The sequence below is a fragment of the Stigmatopora nigra genome, chromosome 4 (genome assembly GCF_051989575.1).
Source record: "Stigmatopora nigra isolate UIUO_SnigA chromosome 4, RoL_Snig_1.1, whole genome shotgun sequence".
NCBI lineage: Eukaryota > Metazoa > Chordata > Actinopteri > Syngnathiformes > Syngnathidae > Stigmatopora > Stigmatopora nigra.
In genome coordinates, this window is record NC_135511.1 from 3779394 (window position 1) to 3786077 (window position 6684).

At 40.6% G+C, this 6684-nt stretch overlaps 1 protein-coding gene across 1 annotated transcript in view; it reads right to left on the reverse strand.

Annotated features, from left to right (window-relative positions):
- kank1a (KN motif and ankyrin repeat domains 1a) overlaps positions 1–6046 on the reverse strand; it is a 36311-nt gene extending 30265 nt beyond the window's left edge. Inside the window, exon 1 of the mRNA XM_077714441.1 lies at positions 5806–6046. The gene's annotated coding sequence lies outside the window, so the exon portion shown is untranslated. The remainder of the gene's footprint in view (positions 1–5805) is intronic.
- Positions 6047–6684: the final 638 nt, after the last annotated feature.

Genomic DNA, 6684 nt, shown 5'->3' on the forward strand with positions numbered 1-6684 from the left:
CACACACCGGTGGTAACCCGACAATAGCAGCCTGTGTGAGGCACTGAAACGTGAGCAGCATGGTGTGACTGTCCGGTTGGGGTTCGGGTGGGGGTGTTGGGGTCTCTCAGACGTAAATTGGAGGCATCTCTAGGAAAGGAATTCACAAGGCAATTTAGTCCTGCTTTGTGAATTACTTTGGGTTCAGTGTGGAGTTGATTATAGACATTGGATAAATAACAAAAATATAAATCATGGGAGGGGGGGGTGTGGTTTAGAGAGCTTTAGGTCTACGCATCGTATCCTGGAGGTGGCAGTGATGGTTATTTTACAAAGATTGGTTTTAATTTTACCTTATGGGCATTTTTTTGTAAAATGTTTCTTACAGCAAGTGGGGTGGGGGCTTTTTAACAATTCAATTAACTCTCACAACCCTCAAACATGCTCTTTAAGAAACAATGGATTGTTTTTTATTTCATCCTTTGTAATGGTATTCTATACAAACATTCTTGAATTTGCTCTTGAGTTTCCTCATTGACCACTGCAACACCTTAGCATATGGGATATATTTTTTTGTGGGAGAGTAATATATTAATAGAACATTTTTCTTCCATGAATCTTGGTTTATCAGAATGGTAAGAAATTCACATTTTTGAGTTGCCTTGTTTCAGATTGTTTAATATTTTGTTATTGACAAAAAAAAGAGTTTAGTGGGATACCATATTTGTCGTTCCAAAAAATGACTGAATCAAGAGTACAGCTTAAATGCGCACAAATTTGACTCGACATGCACGATACTGCAACATGACAAGGATAAAACGCCATAACGCACGACGAATTTAGCAGTGGATGTATGGATCGTTGTTTTTACATGTCCCTAAACGCACCGCATGGCTGATTGGTTGGCGAGTTTCCAAGTGCAGGAAAACTGTTTTCTTTCCATGTTGACTACGCCTTACAGTAGATATTGTCATGCTCTCGTGTGGGCTTCATTTATAGCCTTGATTGTCCCCGATTTGTTTGTATTTCGAGGTATGGCTGACTTTGGGCCTCCTATGCTTTGTAAACAGGGCATGGATGCAGAGTTATGGGTGCAAGTTGATGGTCCTCGCTAACACAATTAAATGATTGTAAATGTGCAATTTAAGTGTTACTGCTGCTTGGTTGAATTTGGTAATTTGTGTTGGTGGTTATGGTTTTCAATGGGGCTAGGTTGACTGTGTGGGTGCTGTTGTCTTGGTTTTTGGTAAACTTCATTTGAACCTCCAGCCCTTGAACCAAATGGGTGATAATATAAAATACCGCAATGTACTTAAGCTGCAAATTGTGAAACTGCAAAGTAGTGTACGACAGTATCAGAAAATATCGCATTGTCTAAAAAACAGATATCCCATCGTCATGAAGTTGGTAATTTACGCTATTAATTACATAGTAGGGTACAAAAGACGTCCAGGTTTTTTTTTTGTGTGGTTTATTGGATTGTTTTGACCCCGGGATAAACCCTAAAGTGTTTTTCACAATGATATCTTCTTTCCCGTTAAGTTACTCCCTTTCTTTCTACTCCCTTGCCATGTGCTTTTGTCAGAAACCATCAATGGCTATTGTGGTCCATCATCATTCTCTTTTGGCGACACCGACAGTTGGCAGTCTTAGCTCTCATCGATTCATATACAGGAAGGAGCATGCATGACCTCCTTATTTCTGTATTTTTTTTCAAGGCAGGCAGAGGCTTCCTGTGAGATTTTGATAAAGCCCACAGCTATGCAAGCATGCACAGACACTACCCATCAAGTCAAGGCATTCCTCAAGGCGTCTTCCTTAATTTAGCCAGAACAGAGATTGTAGTCAGATTTTCTTTAACAGCACTGTCATCAAATGCAGCAAAACAGCCTTTGGTCAGTTTTTCAAGGTTTTTATCAATGCCTGAACATGTGTGGTGTGTTTTACAATATTATATGGTATGAACCCTACAGTGACTACTACAGTAATACCTCGACATACGAGAAATTTGAGGTACGAGTAAAATTCAGAGCAAATATTTACCTTGAGATACGAGACAAATTTTGACATAAGAGCATTTGAGACAGCCAGTCGGCCAGGCTACGAGGCTGCTTTATGATTTTACCACACCGTCTCTCTTGCCGCATCTCCCTTGCACAAAGATCTCCACGAGCACTGTTGGAGCGTTGCATTTTGGGGTGAGGGGTGGCAGCCAATGAACTTCGAGAAAGTGATACAGTATTCCTCTTGTTTACCCCATTGGCACATCCCATACCAAGCTTAGCACTAAATCTGCACATACATGGTTGAACCAGGGTGCGCCAGGTGACGCTTGGTACGATGGGCTTAGCAGCAGTCCCCTCGGGGTCCACACCAGCTTCTATTTACTCATGGCAAAGGTCCTTCAATTATCACTCCAGTGATATGACCCCTCTGTCCACACAATTAAAGCAAGTTTTTTAAAACCCCTCTTTGTTATTAGTGCTTGCACTGTTCTGGTATTTGCTATGGGAAAATGACTTCCACACTACACTCCGCAACGTCAAAATCTTGCTGTTTTTATTTTGTGGCAGCACTTACTTGTAATTTGTGTTCTGGACACACGTCCGCGCATACTTTGTGAACTAAATATAAAAGCGACGTGGGCTCAGTGTTAACGCCAAGCGATAAATTTATACATCTTTTTGCCACAGGAATTTTTTATTTTTTTTGACTGCGCATTCTTGAAAGTTCATGTCGGTTACTGTGGCGAAGCACGGCAGGAGGGAGGTTATTCCAGTTGCGGGACCTCCATGACTGGCCTGTAATTAACGCAAGACATTCACCAAGCAGTGCAGATCGTGTGGAAAAGGAGGTGGAATGCTACACCAGGAAAAAAATCTTTACAGTCCGTGGCTTTACGTGTAAAGTTCGGTTCACATGAATTGGTACAGTTAAAACATTTTGAATATTTTATGCTCAGAATTGAAATAAACCCGTCACGAGTAGACATCGAATCCATTATAAGTTGGAGGGTAACAGCGAATGAACATTTCTGTTACCTGTTAATGCTAGGCATGTACCCTTTTTTGTTTTTTTTCCATTGCATTTTCTGAATCGCTTTATCCTCACTAGAGTCACGGGGGGTGCTGGAGCCTATCCCAGCTGACTCCAGGCCACAGGCGGGGGTCATCCTGAATTGGTGGCCAGCCAATCGCAGGGCATAAGGAGACTAACAACCATTCACACTTACACTCATACCTAGTGTTCAATATGCTTACAATGCATGTCCTTGAAATGTGCGAGGAAACCGGAGTTCCCGGAGAAAACCCATGCAGGTGGATCGACCTGGATTTGAACCTTCAACCTAAGTAGTCAGTGGTTCGATAACTTTAAAAAACAAACTGGGCATACACTCATTTGTGAGGCACGCGGTAGCAGCTAGTTCCAACTCGAAAGGCGCAGCGGAATACATTAAAGCCTTTGCTCCAGTTATGGCACAACAAGGTTACATCCATTTATAAGTGTACGTATAGTAACCAAACTTGATTTAAGTTAAAGTTTGTTACGTTACTTAGTGTCACAAAAATGTAGCGAACCGAACGTATAAAGTCTACCGTCTGTCTCAAAAGGTAATTTCATACAATACTGTACACAATGTCACATGTTATTGCAGATCCCAACGACTAGATAGGTGTTTGTTACTTTGTGAGAAAAGGTGGTGAATTAGAACTATTAAACATGTACATATTTAAATTCTTATATTCTATTCTAGGTGTATTTTTTTCTGAGGGTGGAACAAATTAATTTGTGTTTAGTTATTTCAAATGGGAAAATTTCATTGGAAATACGAGTAGAAAGGCATTAGGGCTCGGTCCCGGAACGCATGAACCTCGTATCTCAATGTATTACAGTATCACTCTCAAAAACTATTCCAGAAAGGGCCGCAGTGGGTGTGGGTTTTCATTCCAACCTATAAGAGGAAATCTTTCCACCAATCTGATATCTTAGAAGAGCAATCAGAGGATTGCAGTCAGGTGCTTCTTGTTTCAGCAGAAGAATTTTATATCAGGACATCCTAAATAGTATATACAGAAACACACATTTACATATTAGTCCAGGTGCACAGCGCATAAACAAGATGTTAAAAAGTGAATAGTTTGTGTTGAATGGCCAGTACACCTTACAATTCAGTGTTCTCAAACCGGTCCTCAAAGGGCCGCAGTGGGTGCAGGTTTTCATTCCAACTCAACAAGGATACCTTTTGCAAGTGCAATCAGTTAATTAGAGTCAGGTGCTACTTATTTTAAAGACACCTGATTGGTTAAAATGTCGGCACTGGATCGGTTGGAACAAAAACCAGGACCCACTGCGGACCTTTGTGGAACCGGTTTGAGACCACTGCCTTACATAAAATGTCTGCAGAGCTGAACACAATGGCACTGTTTAGTGTAAATATAGATGATGAAGACACAAAAACATAGACCGCTATAATACCACAGCTTGGCTTACATATTGTAACATGATCTTGGATTATTTAACTCGCACAAGAAATCCAGCAACTGTGAAAAATATACCCAAATGAAATCTCCGTGAAATATTGTCCATTTAATTTGTGATGCCTGAGGAAGGCTGCAGGGGAGAGCTGCGGCAAATCCATTAAGACATTTGATTTGGAGAATTTGGAAGCACAATCACAGTTTTTGCACTAGATACTCATGTTCAGGGGCCAAGTGGGCAAAATAAAAAAGACTCATTGGCTGTCTTTGAAAACAATGGACATCCAAGCTATTAGGACTGAACGTGTCAAGTCTCTCTCCTGCACCGTTAGCCTCTACCGTCTGTCTCAACGGTAAGAACGCCGCACAGGACTGTCCACAACAATGTCACATTTTATTGCAGATCATAACCACTAGATAGCTATTTGTTACTTTGTGAGCAGAGGTGTTGAATTTGAATAAGTAAAAACATGTTTTTCTCCATTGTAATATGCTATTTATGGGTGTGTTTTTTTTTCAGAGGGTAGGAATGCATTAAATTTGTTTTCAGTTCATTTTATGAGAAAATTAGATTTGGTTCAAATACAGGTCAGTCCACCTATGTGGAATTTGCATGTTCTCCGCAGGCTTGTATGGGTTTTCTCCAGGTACTCCGGTTTACTCCCAAATTCCAAAGACAAGGTCTGACTGGACACTAAATTGTCCCTAGGTATAACTGTGAATGGTTGTTTGTCTCCTTGTGCCCTACGATTGGCTAACCCACCAATTTAGGGTATCCCAGACCTCTGGCCCAAAGTCAGCTGGGATAGGCTCCAGCCCCCCTGCAAGTCTAGTGAGGATGAAGCGTTTCAGAAAAATTGATGAGATGAGATTATTAAAAATTCTTTCATGAATGTAAAGAATGTCTGAAAGGAGCTTGAGCTCGAATTGATGACGTGTTCAACCCTGAATAAAGCTCACATTTGCAGGTTGGATTTCCACATTTCAGTGACTATAAAGAGCTGCACATTTCCCAAAATACATGCCAAACATTAAAGAAACAATAATTGCATGCAATTTTATTGCTTTAACCGTTTATTGATGACTAACTGGAAGTGCTTGTTTTTCCAATGAGTTCGAAGTATCCAACTTGTCAACACTAAGCACGTAAATGCAACACCATTAAATTCAACATAATCCTGTTAAGCGGCAGTACTTCATTGGATTGTCCTGTTCGTTGTACACAGTGCACCTAATGAACTCTTGGTCCACTGCCACCATGCATCCGTGTACGTTTAGTGTCCATAAATGAATTTATAACAAGAATGAATGCAGTTTTTAGAAGCGAACGCTCAATGAGGGTGCTTACCCGATGCAAGGTGTCCTCGCGCAGGCTGACTTTTCGACTTGGACGCAAATCAGAAGGGTCCTCCACAGACCACCGTGAAGTAAAATGCATTTAAAGCCAACAAAGTAAACTTTAAAAAGTTTCCCGGAGCGCTAAACAGTCCAGCGTGCGACGCCAAATCTCCTCTTTGTGCGCAAGTGCGTGAGCAGCCTGCAATTTGTGGAGAAGCAACGGACATGCGCACTGTCATTGCATCTGCATTGGCTCAAGCTAAATGCTAACAGAAGGCCATAGGGCGGCCCCAGGTGTCGCTCCTAATACCTTGTCTCTAAACTTTTGCAGAATTTTGTAGTTCTCTTATTAGTGACGTTTCAAACTTTAAACTACAATAACAAAAATGACGTCAGATGCTATCCACCAATTAAATCACAGGAAAAGTTAAGCAGTCCAGATTGGCTATATATACTCACGAGTACCAACTTTTAACTTGTTAAACGAATCATTTAACTTCAGAGAACGATTAAATAGAACATAAACAATTTCAAGTTTAATCAAAACGTTATGGATTTAATTGTGTTACTTCTGCCCAGTAACAACATGCATATGATTGTCCTCTGTCAAACAATGTCGTTCGCAAACTTCGCAATTTTCACTAAATTGCAAAAAAATAACCAACAATTTAATGTTTCGTTTAAGATAAATGTATTCTTGTTCATCACGCATCTAAATGTACAAAAAACACTGTCAACAGCTGTGTCACAGATTGCACTACAGCAGAACCAAACCAAAATCCGAAGTTGCCATCTTGTGGTGAAAGCGCAGACAACAACGGAGACAGATCTGAGTTCGAAGTTGATCTGTATTAAATAAAGGGGCTGTACATATTATATTTAATAAAGG